At 40.8% G+C, this 14,011-nt stretch overlaps 2 non-coding genes across 2 annotated transcripts; one reads left to right on the top strand and one right to left on the bottom strand.

The window, feature by feature from the left end:
* Positions 1–5,885: 5,885 nt before the first annotated feature.
* trnaq-cug (transfer RNA glutamine (anticodon CUG)) lies at positions 5,886–5,957 on the bottom strand. The gene has a single exon. It is a non-coding gene; the product is annotated as a tRNA-Gln (tRNA).
* Positions 5,958–7,114: 1,157 nt separating this feature from the next.
* On the top strand, positions 7,115–7,196 carry trnas-gcu (transfer RNA serine (anticodon GCU)). Its single transcript has one exon. It is a non-coding gene; the product is annotated as a tRNA-Ser (tRNA).
* The last annotated feature ends 6,815 nt before the right edge of the window (positions 7,197–14,011 follow it).

Below are 14,011 nucleotides of genomic sequence, written 5' to 3' on the forward strand. Positions count from 1 at the left end.
AGATGTAATTCCTCCTTTCTGCTTCTAACTGGGCTGTACTTGTCCACGACTGTACTTCTCCCACGATGTCGCTTCCACACGCTGTCGCTGGGAAGCCTGTCTGCCTTTTGTTTGTTTGTGTTTGTGCTGCGTGCTCCGCTCCTCCCCCGTGTCCCAGAACGCCGCGGGATTTGAATCAGCTGCTCCGAGTTTCAGCTTATCAGAAAAATACACGCAGCTGCAAGGCTTTAAGCTGCAATGTTTTCTGATTAAAGCAACTCCAGATTTAAAGATGTAATTCCTCCTTTCTGCTTCTAACTGCGCTGTACTTGTCCACGACTGTACTTCTCCCACGATGTCGCTTCCACACGCTGTCGCTGGGAAGCCTGTCTGCCTTTTGTTTGTTTGTGTTTGTGCTGCGTGCTCCGCTCCTCCCCCGTGTCCCAGAACGCCGCGGGATTTGAATCAGCTGCTCCGAGTTTCAGCTTATCAGAAAAATACACGCAGCTGCAAGGCTTTAAGCTGCAATGTTTTCTGATTAAAGCAACTCCAGATTTAAAGATGTAATTCCTCCTTTCTGCTTCTAACTGCGCTGTACTTGTCCACGACTGTACTTCTCCCACGATGTCGCTTCCACACGCTGTCGCTGGGAAGCCTGTCTGCCTTTTGTTTGTTTGTGTTTGTGCTGCGTGCTCCGCTCCTCCCCTGTGTCCCAGAACGCCGCGGGATTTGAATCAGCTGCTCCGAGTTTCAGCTTATCAGAAAAATACACGCAGCTGCAAGGCTTTAAGCTGCAATGTTTTCTGATTAAAGCAACTCCAGATTTAAAGATGTAATTCCTCCTTTCTGCTTCTAACTGCGCTGTACTTGTCCACGACTGTACTTCTCCCACGATGTCGCTTCCACACGCTGTCGCTGGGAAGCCTGTCTGCCTTTTGTTTGTTTGTGTTTGTGTTGCGTGCTCCGCTCCTCCCCCGTGTCCCAGAACGCCGCGGGATTTGAATCAGCTGCTCCGAGTTTCAGCTTATCAGAAAAATACACGCAGCTGCAAGGCTTTAAGCTGCAATGTTTTCTGATTAAAGCAACTCCAGATTTAAAGATGTAATTCCTCCTTTCTGCTTCTAACTGCGCTGTACTTGTCCACGACTGTACTTCTCCCACAATTAAAAAGCAACACAAGACCACATGTATATTGTAATAAAGAATTGTTCCTTTAACTCTTTTACTGCCAGAGCAAGATCATGTCCAAAAGCAATCTGTCAAAAAAACGACCCTTTCGCACACAACACTCCTCTTGTCACGCCTCACTCCTCTTTGAGGCGCGCGCCCCTCCTTCTCGAGTTGTGAGTGACTCCTCCTCCCTTCTCTAGTCATTCCTAAATATCGGTACACCTCCTTTTCACAGTAAAGTATAAGGAAGCTAAAGGTGACAGAAGTCACCCATGGCATGGCAACCGAGAGTCAGGTTTGAATGCAGAAACTAAATAGCCTGACATTGATTAGAAATGCATGGAGATACGGGTGTATTATTTGGTGTTTACAACATCACTGTCAGCAAGGACATAACGTGTCCTACTTGATACAGACACATGGTGTGATTAAATGAGTGTAACATTAATATGATTAGTAAGTGTGTATAAATTGCAATAAGGATGTCTTGCTATGAGAACACATGCTGGACAGTCCAGTACAAGAGGAAGCAGCATGAAGTTTTTGTATAGGTGAGATACAGACTGACACAGTGTGGGCTTCAGAGCACAGAAGTATGTGGCAGAGTCAGACAGCACAGCTGCAGAGAGAGTCAGATTAAAGGTCTTCTCACTCTTGTCATGAGATGCAGAGAAACGCTCTTTAAATATTGGATTATCGTTTAGGTACTCATTGAGCAAGCGCTCTGGAGCTTTATTGTGTTCCTGGAAGTACCAGAAGAGGTCCGGGCTGCCTGAAGTTTCATACTGGCAAAATAATATACTTTTCTCATTTTCTGTCAAGTGAATTGAAGGTAATTGATGGACTGCGTCTCCTTGTGTCATACCTGATAAACAATAGAAAGAAATATTGAAGAAATATATCAATTATTAGTAGTAAAAAATAAATAAATAAAAATAAATTATATTTCCTACAATTTGAAATAATTTTTTAACAATAAAACCAGAAGAATTAATTGCAGAGAACAATAACTGTTTATTTTGAAAAATGTACATTTCAAAATAACAGAGCAGTTCTATTGTTAGTTGAAATTAGAAAGGTAATGTTTAAATGAACCAGAACCCCTGTGTTCCATCATGTTATGTCTACTTACCTACGACACACACCAGTATGATATTGACTAGGTGAGCCTTTCCTCCTTGAAGCATCATTGTGTGCAGGTTGAAGTAGCTGTGACTGCCCTCTCCTGCACTGAAGTGTCAAACCAGAGCAGTGAAGAGCCTCTGTATACCCTTTGGCAATGCCTGTCAGTCATCCTGTGGTGGGAGTGACTGCTCATGTTATTATTGTATTATTATTATTATTAGATTTATTAGCAGACACCCTTATCCAGGGCAACTTACAGTACAATTGTTACAAAACAATCACATTATGTTTACTTACAAATTCTGGTACCCATTTTATTCAACTATGTTTTTTTTACTGGAGTAGTCTAGGTAAAGTACCTTGCTGAAGGGTACAGCAGCAGGGTCCCCACCTGGGATATGAACCCATGACCCTCCGGTCAGGAGTGCAGAGCCCTGACCACTACTGTGCTCCACACTGCTGTTCACACATCTGTTTCTGACCAGGGGTGACAAGGAGTAAAACCCTTCTGAGTAATATACTGTATCAATCTGCCTTCCCCATGCTATTAACCCACAGACTCATTTCTCTTGAATTCTGTCTTTTTGCAGAGTTGTCTGTGGTTCTGTTCTAGTTCCTCTTAAGGTTGTTCACCACGCTGACAAACTATTCCAGCAAACCGCTTCTCAAAGATTGTGTTAAGCTGATGGGAGGAAGTGTTAATGGGAATCCAATGTGTATTGCACAGAGCTCAGAAGATCATTGATTATGTATTAGTATTGCACAGAGCTCAGAAGATCATTGATTATGTATTAGTATTGCACAGAGCTCAGAAGATCATTGATTATGTATTAGTATTGCACAACGCTCAGAAGATCATTGATTATGTATTAGTATTGCACAGAGCTCAGAAGATCATTGATTATGTATTAGTGTTGCACAGAGCTGGGAAGATCTTTGATTATGTTTTAGTATTGCACAGAGCTGGGAAGATCATTGATTATGTATTAGTATTGCACAGAGCTCAGAAGATCATTGAGTATGCACTAAGAACTTAAGGTTTGAAGGCCGAGACACGCACTTTCCGTCCCATCGAGATGAATTGCACGCAATCATTCACATCATTATAGGCTGTCATACACTGTCCCATGTGGTCATTTGAGATACATGTTTAAACCTTGTGAGCCGACTGAAATCGATCGACCGACTCAATCCAAAACGCATCTCGGAGTATCATATACTCACTGCCCGAGGCGACTGAAAAAATGTGAGTAATCACATGGGACAGTGTATGATGGGTTTAATCGCACTGTATCCACATGGGACAGTGTATGATGGGTTTAGTCGCACTGTATCCACATGGGACAGTGTATGATGGGTTTAATCGCACTGTATCCACATGGGACAGTGTATGATGGGTTTAATCGCACTGTATCCACATGGGACAGTGTATAATGGGTTTAATCACACTGTAATCACATGGGACAGTGTATGATGGATTTAATCGCACTGTATTCACATGGGACAGTGTATGATGGATTTAATCGCACTGTATCCACATGGCACAGTGTATGATGGGTTTAATCACACTGTATTCACATGGGACAGTGTATGATGGGTTTAATCGCACTGTATCCACATGGGACAGTGTATGATGGGTTTAATCACACTGTAATCACATGGGACAGTGTATGATGGGTTTAATCACACTGTAATCACATAGGACAGTGTATGATGGGTTTAATCGCACTGTATCCACATGGGACAGTGTATGATGGGTTTAATCACACTGTAATCACATGGGACAGTGTATGATGGGTTTAATCGCACTGTATTCACATGGGACAGTGTATGATGGGTTTAATCGCACTGTATCCACATGGGACAGTGTATGATGGGTTTAATCACACTGTAATCACATGGGACAGTGTATGATGGGTTTAATCGCACTGTATCCACATGGGACAGTGTATGATGGGTTTAATCACACTGTAATCACATGGGACAGGGTATGAGGGGTTTAATCGCACTGTATCCTATGTTATTCTTTTCAATAAATGGTTTAAAATGATGCTTGTTTATTTTCTTATGATATAGTACAGTGCTTTTCAACCTTTTCATCTCAAGTACCAGTGATTCAGTTGGGACCATCAGCTGTAGCAGTAGCTGTGTGCAATCTTAAACGGCTATTGTAAAACAGAGACCTGCAGATTGCAGGGGGAAATGCAGTTCAAATGTAGACCTTACAAACATCCCCAGTTTGCGTATCACTGAAGTTGCAACGGCTTGCTCTAATTATTTGTAAAGAGTTTGCCACAAACTGCTCAGGCTCCCCATCATCAGTAACTTGAAATGTTCACAGCGAATACCTCTCGTCGTGACTTCTCAGACTTGTAGGTCATTTTCTTTGTCTGTGGGTACAAACAGATTGATACATTGTGATAGAGATATTATGGTTGAGAAAGCACATGGTCAGGGCTGCCAATCAATGTGCACAGTCTCTAATAATATAAAGGGTGCGCTTTTAATTGAAAGCAGTCGGGCCACAGCCAAGAAATAGACATATGTACATCTGATTAACGAAGAGTAATAGAGTGGTTTTAATCGGAATAATAATGGGAAAAAAAATAACTTCCCTGACCAGGAATCGGCCCCACGCCGTGGCAGTGAAAGCACTGAATCCTAACCACTAGACCACCAGAGATTTGAACTCAGATCACTGGATTCAAAGTCCAGAGTGCTAACCATTACACCATGGAATCAATCACCAATGTCAGTTTCACGTTGCAGGGATGCTCTGGATATTTTGCTTTTCTTTCAAACATTTTCAATACTTCACAATGGCTGAAACTATCTGATGCAGCAAGATCTGAAACCACATCCGTTCATATTCCAGGGACAGGTTTCTTGCTAGCTATTGTTTAAACCTCTGGCGCACTGGCATAATTGTGCTCCTTAGGACAAATTAGACGGCATCTACACCCGTGCTGTGAACAAATAGTGAGTGTTTCATCCTCTGGTTTGAGCGACAGATTTTTGAGGACGAGGTGGCCGAGTGGTTTAGGCGATGGACTATTAATCCATTTTGCGGTGCACGCGTTGGTTTGAATCACATCCTTGACGCAGTGTTTTTTTTAAAATTATTATTACTGTTTCTCGTTCTCTTTTTACAAAAGTGTTTATCCTGCGACTATAGGAAAGTATTTGTCTGTGTTGGAGGTGCTCCCCACAGTCACAAAATGTGACACAAACACAGCCTAAACTTTGAGGTGCTGAAGAAAAAGTACGACAAAAGGCACCGCTGGGATTTGAACCCAGGATCTCCTGTTAACTAGACCGTCGCTTTAACAATCTAAGCCACGACGCCCTGTGAAACGCCATGCAATGAAACGTATCAGGGACATTATTGGCTTCGCTACTGTCGTTCTCTACTACAATGCAGGACTAAAATTAAGCGCGGGGCATTTCTGAAATGAAACTGAAACACTTGGAAATACACATTACTTGTTATTAAACACTTTCCGAGCTCAGATATCGGAATCTGCATTGTATTTTATATGACCGATTGTACCCTTGTGGTCCAGACATATGACATTTGGTAGTTCACATGATCAAAACATATGGTTAAATACAGGCCCCACAGAGATTTGAACTCGGATCGCTGGATTCAGAGTCCAGAGTGCTAACCATTACACCATGGAACCGCTGCAGAGCACCCTTGTGAGGAATGGACCACAAGGCGTTCTCCCCGTTCTGATTGCACACAATCCAACAACAACCATTTCTCCAGTTTGAATCCAAAATGCGACGTTTCATTTCTTGGTTCATACTGGCAGCTGGCAGCAGGTTTGGAGAACTGCACAATCAGCACCCAACCGTGCACCACAAACACTGCTCACATTGAAATAATAAGACACATGTTCATTGACAATATATGTATTACACATGTATATTTAGAAACGGTTTTAATAACATCGGTATTGCTAATTTAAAATAATAAACATGTCCTTAAAAATTAAACACATTGCATCTTTATAAGTGAAAATACACTTTCAAATACGAATTCGCCTAGCTGTCTCCTAGCAAGTGAAGGCACCACTGTATTCCGGACGCTGTAGTTTATTCTAGGAACATGACACCTGGGCATGTTAGATATCAGGGGAAATCGCGGAGCCTCCTCTCGTTTGGTATGTAGACTGCGTGCCTAGCCCTTTCCGTTTTTGAGTTACAGGCACTTGAACGCACCTACCGATTTGCTGCGCGTCACAGCACTGGAGCACTGAATGAGAGGCTGCATAGGATAATTCCTCTTTTTAGTCGGTACTTATTGTGTGAACTGTGTGATTGTGTAGAGGGGGGTGGTTAAACCATAGCTGTCCTCTCACTTGTAAGGAGCAATTGTAAAATCCTTTTCTGCAGACTGAGAAGAAGATAATGCCAAAAGAGGTTGCGAATCAATGTGCACAGTCTCTGTAATAATATAAAGGGTGTGCTTTGAATTGAATGCAGTCGGGCCACAGCCAAGAATTAGACATATTTACATATTTAATGAAGAGTAAAAGAGTGGTTTTAATCGGAATAATGATAGGCAATAAAAAAAACCTTCCATGATCGGGAATCGAACCCCGGCCTCAGCGGTGAGAGCGCCGAATCTGCACGGCTGGACAGGAAATTCTTTGCTATCAATACTGAAACATCAAAAACGGAACAGCCCCCAAGCCTTGACCAATGACAGCCAATGAAGCATAATAAACTGCCATAATAAACTGCTCCTTAGGACAGATTAGACGGCTTCTACACCCGCGCTGTGAACAAATAGTGAGCGTTTCATCCTCTTTGGTTTGAGCAACCGGTTTTCGGGGACGAGGCGGCCGAGTGGTTAAGGCGATGGACTGCTAATCCCTTGTGCTCTGCATGCGTGGGTTCAAATCCCATCCTCGTTGCAGCTTTTGTTTTTTATTTTATTAATGTTTCTCGTTCTCTTTTCTTGAGGTATGACACAGGCCCGGTTTTTGGGATGGAACCGCATAACAGTCTCGCGTTTTGATTGGTCCATGTCTGTCACATGAATATGTCGTCACACGAGTCCAAAAGCTTGCAGGCATTTTTAACATTGTAATCAGAGAGAGAGAGTGATCTGCTTTTCACAACCTTTCCGTTAAAATATAATGTGGTATTACGCTGTACTGATATAACAAACTATGGGTAATTACTTTATATGAATTATCATGTTATGCACGAATGTAAGAATTGGCTTTCTGTGGTGGTGTACTTTTTTCTTTCAAGTAGCATATATCTATAATCGTTTTTGCGATATATTTTTTTATACACTGTTGCAATTTTGTTAGAGGATACATTAGTTTATCGCTAATGTAATCACAGTTTTACATATAGACTGCCCCTGTTTTCGTTTACGTCCCAAATTCTGGGCCGCTTTCTTTTTTAGATAAAGTTCCAAATTCTGGGCCGATTTGGTTTGCAGATAACATCCCAAATTCTGGGTCACTTTGGTTTTTAGATAACGTCCCAAATTCTGGGACGCTCTGATAACATCCCAATTTCTGGGCTGCTCTGGTTTTTAGATAACGTCCCGAATTCTGCATTTTCGAATTTAGGCCAGTTTTTGAGATATTCTGCTCAGCTGACAGCCGAGTTTCTAAGTTATCCATGCACAGTTTACCGTAAACTGGACCGTTAATTCATTTAAGAGTAACCCTTAGTACATGAATCAAAGTTAATGTATTTTTTACTCTCCCCAGAAAACATTTAGGAATATGGTATACCAAAAAAAAAAAAAAAAAAAAAAAAAAAAAGGACATCTCATTTGCTTATGTAATGTCCATCAATATATAGTGAGGCGTAGGGGTTTATCAGAACTTCTGGGTTTAAGAGACCAGTGCCCTTCAACAACTTCAAATAAATCCTATTGTATTGTATTAGTCAACATTTCCCTTATCTATTCCTGATAGTTTATACTGTAGGTCAGGGGTTTTCAACCTTTTTTTGAAACTGTACCCCTTCTATCTGGAGGTTTCAGCTCGAGTACCCCTTTACAATTTTCGCTCAACTGAATGGTACCTCAGTCGTACCCCATGAGTCCACAATTCCTGGGCCAACAAACTCGCTAGTACTCTCTTTAGATGCACAACAGTCTTAGCTAAAGAAAATGGTCTCCTTCGAGCTCGTACGACCCACAACCACCATTGCCGGGGCTTACCTCGATGGTGTTTTTATAATGGGATTTGCCATAGGGAAGGGGGTGGTCTCTTATCGTACCCGTATCTCCACGACCCCTGGGCCAACAAACTCAGAAGGTCACTCTTTGCGTGCACAAGAGTCTTAGCTAAAGAAAGACATCGGCCACGGGTTCATACGCCACCCCACCGCCAGATGGTGGGCGTTGCCCCAAAGGGGTTTTATAATGGGATTTCCCATAGACATTTTTCACGGTGCTATATCTCGGGTTCCGGGGGTCCCCGAGACTTGAAAATCGGTACGGAGGTCCACCTCGGGGCCCCTGTCGATCCCTCCAAGCGAAGTGTCCCCAGCTAGAAAGGACACCAGTTTAGACTTTTTTTGCCAACCTGGAGCTCAAAAGCTATTGGAAATGCAACCTTGACATGCCGTCATGCTGAAAATGTGTAAATTTGTTGAAAATGTACCATTTGAAAATGGGTGGCTCCCTGTGAAAGAGGGCCCCCAGACATGACCCTAGGAAGTTCAACCCGGTTCCTAGGCCCCAGGGTCATGGAGATATGACCCAGAAAAGGGTAGTTTTTGGACATTTTTGACAGGGCGTATCTCGGGTTCTGTGGGGGTTAGGAACTTGATTTTTTTTTTTGCGTTGGGGCCCCATGGGGCCCCGCACAAGGAGTCACCGTTTTCATGGTTCAAATGCCAGGACGGCTTGGCAAAGTGAATTTTTTCGTCATGACATGAGTTTTTGGGTGAACCACCACACCTTTTTAGGGGGTGGTTTGGGGTGCTCCCCTGAGTCTATATCACTTTGAATGGTGGTTCTACGTGCTCGGGTTCGAGAGATATGCCTGAAAATGTGTTTTATAACACTGCCATAGACATGAATGGGGCTGAATACCCGAAAATATATTGTGCAAAGAATTGCTACGGTGGGTGTATGCGTGCAGGGGTTGCATGGTGGTGTGTGCGTGCAGGGGTTGCATGGTGGTGTGTGCATGTAGGGGTTGCATGGTGGGTGTATGCGTGCAGGGGTTGCATTGTGGTGTGTGCGTACCTGGTTGCATGGTGGTACACGTGTGTGGAGGGGAATTGGAGTTCAGGTTTTGCGCAAAAGAGGGGCGGGGAAAAGACTGGGAAGGGTAGGGTAAAAGAAAAATTACTACAATCATTTATTTTCACTTTCGACTCCCAGTCTCCTTTCCCTCACTTTATGATTTTATTTTGTGATTATTTAATTATTGTCAAAATAAACGGCCTTCATCTACTCACAGTTGCAGTCTCATTTCTGTCCAAAAAGAACCTGAAACAGTACAATATATTGATGGACGTTACATAAGAAAATTAGATGTCCTTTTTTCGGAATACCATGTTCCTTCCCAAAAATGTGTTTTAATATTAGCCTTTAATAAAGGAAAACGACTGCTTTAATTCATTTTCATGTATCTATTTCAGTGCAATGTAGTTTCTTCACGTAATAAGAAATACGTTTTTTTTAACATTTACATTTTATTTCTGTTTTTTCATAATACATTAACTTTGATTCATGTACTAAGGGTTACTCTCAAATGAATTCACGATCCAGTTTATGGTAAACTGCATGGATGACTTAGAAACTCGGCTGTCAGCTGAGTCCCCAAAACTGGGCAGAATTCGAAAATGCAAAGCGGCCCAGAATTTGGGACGTTATCTAAAAACCAAGGCGGCCCAGAATTTGGAACGTTATCTAAAAACCAAAGCGGCCCAGAATTTGGGACGTTATCTAAAAACCAAAGCGGCCCAGAATTTGGAACGTTTTATCTGCAAACCAAATCGGCCCAGAATACGGGACATTATCTGAATAGCAATCCCCAGTGGGGGACACTGCTGTTGTACCCTTGAGCAAGGTACTTTACCTAGATTGCGCCAGTAAAAACCCAACTGTATAAATGGGTAATTGTATGTACAAATAATGTGAAATCTGTATAATGTGATAGCTTGTAACAATTGTAAGTCGCCCTGGATAAGGTCGTCTGCTAAGAAATAAATAATAATAATAATAATAATGATAATAATAATAATAATAATAATAATAATAATAATAATAATAATAATAATATCTAAAAACCAAAGCGGCCCAGAATTGGGGTCATTATCTGAAAAGCAAAGCGGCCCAAAATTTGCGACGTAAATGAAAACAGGGGCAGTCTATATGTAAAACTGTGATTACATTAGCGATAAACTAATGTATCCTCTAACAAAACTGCAACAGTGTATACATTTTATATTAAAATATATCGCAAAAACGATTATAGATATATGCTACTTGAAAGAAAAAAGTACACCACCACAGAAAGCTAATTCTTACATTCGTGCATAACATGATAATTCATATAAAGTAATTACCCATAGTTTGTTATATCAGTACAGCGTAATACCACATTATATTTGAATGGCAAGGTCGTGGAGTGGAAAGCAGATCACTCTCTCTGATCACAATGTTAAAAATGCCTGCAAGCTTTTCCACTCGTTTGACGACAAATTCATGTGACAGACATGAACCAATCAAAACGCGAGACTGTTATACGGTTCCATCCCAAAAACCGGGCCTGTGTCATACCTCGACTCTTTACTTAAGGAAAAATGTGCATGATGAGGAAAGTCAGCGTGCAACAATCTCTGTCAGACTTATTGGTCCAGTTCAGGAAATGGCAAGGCTATAGAAAGGGGATTTTTAGAGGGTTGTTCACCAAGAAACTAAAGTATTACTGCGTTAAAAAAACTAGTATGTTGGTGTTTGTAATTTTGATTTATGGTTATCCGTTGCATAACACCTGTCTGATTAGTTTAATCTACCATTTAAATTTCAAAATAGAAAACAAAAGAAAAGCACTAACAGGTCAATGAGGCAATAAGTGTTTTATGCATTTATGGAAATCCCAGTTCCCTTTCAATTCGAATACGAACATGCTTATGAGATAATAAGTGTGCCACTAGCTATGCTGTCTATATGACATCATCTTCACCTATTCACACCTAATTCAATTTCCTTTAAGTTTTTTTTAGAGATGCTATTATGATGTACATATTTTGTATGACAAAAGGGAAACTTTATGCAGTTACAGAAAACCCAGTTTTTCTTGCTTTACTGGTAATATAGGTTACATTGTGTGCTTATGTAATGATGGTATCTGGGTCTCTGGCAACACATATGCTGGCCTGTTAGATTTAAAATAGAAGTTTTGTGGTCTTTAAAACTCTTCAAAAAGGGCATTAAAGTCAAATAAAGATCCCTCTAGTCCATAGGTTAAACCTCAGTTCAGAAATTCATTTTTTTTCCTGAGCTTTTTGAGAAACATTAGTTAGTAAGCCTGATAAATACATAATGATCAAAGCAGAAAAAGCAATCGCGAATGAGACAAAACACACCCAGGAATCTATTTCAATGATCTAAAGAGTGACATATGTAAATACCCCTGCTCTTTAACTCAGTGTTAACCCAGCTGGGATTTACTTACAGTATTAACATTACAAATACAGTGTGACAAAGTTGTGAAAAATCTAGATTTACATTTTTAAAATAGACCCCATAATACAATATAAAAGAGAGTGTTAATCTTGTATTCTCCTTGTTGCTTAGATTCACTTTGCAAATTAAATAATTTCAGTCATTACATCCTGGTGGCTTTTTAAAAGAGAAGTTTAAACAAGCCCTCCCCAGACTAGGTGCACAAATTATCTAAGAGGGGCATCTAGTTTGTGAAGTGCATAAAGTTTAAAGGAAACAAAAACTAAAATAAGTAAATAAATAACACATTGATGAAGCAAAGTGAAAGAAAAGGAAGGATGACAAATAAACACAAGTGTAATGAAGAGGTGAAAATGAGAGAAAGAAGGGTAAGGGAAATGTCTCTGGGGATATTTTTGTTTGTTTGTTTTCCAAATAGTTAACAAACTCTTTACTTAAGAAAAAATGAGCACCACTGTTGGTCCAGTTCAGGAAGTGGCAAGGATCTAGAAAGGGGATTTTTAAATCAGGGACAGATTGTAGCAGGGCAGCACGTATCTCATACTAGAAGGGTGTTTGAGGAAATACTGTAAAGGAAGTGTAATGGAGAGTCCTGCATACCTTCACTGGGTGGGTGTCCTTCCCCTGAATGCATCTCATCATTTACATATATATATCCCTATATGAGGAAGTGTAGGATTACATTTCTCTGCAATGCACCTGCACCCAGGTAAAGGTGCGTGGAAATGTTAAATGAAGTCAATCTTTCTGTATGAGTGGGGGTTCAGAAAGGGGAGGAAAGTCTATTGACAGGACAAGAAAGTCATGGGTATGAAACAGCAATGTGTGTTGTATGGGAGAATTGGACTGCGGATATACCTGGCTGTCTGTCTGTCCATGCCCATGGGTATCACACTTACAGTTCTGCATATATCTGGAAACATGAGCTCTCTGTCTGTACATCTGCCTAACATCTTGAGAAGACAACATGTTTTTCCACATACAATTTATTATACATTGCCATGATACTAACACCTCATTTTCTTGCCGAATGACTTCTAGGTCTTACCGCTTATCCAGTTATCCAATTTAGATTTTACAGCTGCAGCCGGGATGTTTGTTGCTGATATTATTAAATATATATATTTTTTTAAAACTTAGAAAAATCACAGCCTGGCTGTTGTTAGTCTTTGCTAGGGGTGCATCACGTTTAAGACTAGTTGAGAGAATAGTATAAGCTTGACTCAGGAAGAAACTGTTATTCCAACAGAAACTATTTATCTTCACTGGAATTCATTCAAGTGTTTAAACTAATATGTCACAGCTTACCTACACCCATGTTATCTAGAAGGAAGTGTCTTTATATACATTATGGGAATTGCATTTGTTTCCCCTCCAGTAATTTCTATTAATGTTACTCAACTTTTATGTCATATCGTGTGGCAGTCCCCAGATCAGGAAGTTGACACACGAACACAGGTACTGCAGGTTGAAGCGCTGGTGTGTGTATTTATTACACAAATAAATAAAAAATCCAACAAAAAACACTGCTCACAGAGCCAAATAAACACAAATACCTCCACCAAACAAGTAGCAATTGTCTGTTTTCTTTTGATACTTTCTCCTTTGCTTGCTTGCTTGCTTGTTCGCTCGCTCACGCTCCTCCTTCCTGCGCACCCACCCAGGTCAGCAAATGCTGCGGGTTTTTATAGATGTGGTCATCTCCGGATTAGCAAACACTTAATCAATCTGGAGATGACGAGTTTACACGAGTTTAGGGGGATGGGGTTTTTACATTAACAAACATTCATCCGTTCTAAATCAACACAAACAACACATTTAAATCATACAATAACAACATCACCCCTTCTAAATCAACACAAACAATACATTTAAATCATGCAATAATAACATAATTTGTTGCTGAATGCATGTCAATGCATACCTTGCATTCGTCTGTTTCACCCGCTAGACACAAATTACACCAGCTCAATTGGAGCTCCAACTCTTAACTGATCAACCTCTATCCCTCAGAGATAAACCACACCTGGAATTGGGGAGATTTCTGGGGAGATA

The sequence above is a fragment of the Acipenser ruthenus genome, chromosome 11, assembly GCF_902713425.1.
Source record: "Acipenser ruthenus chromosome 11, fAciRut3.2 maternal haplotype, whole genome shotgun sequence".
NCBI lineage: Eukaryota > Metazoa > Chordata > Actinopteri > Acipenseriformes > Acipenseridae > Acipenser > Acipenser ruthenus.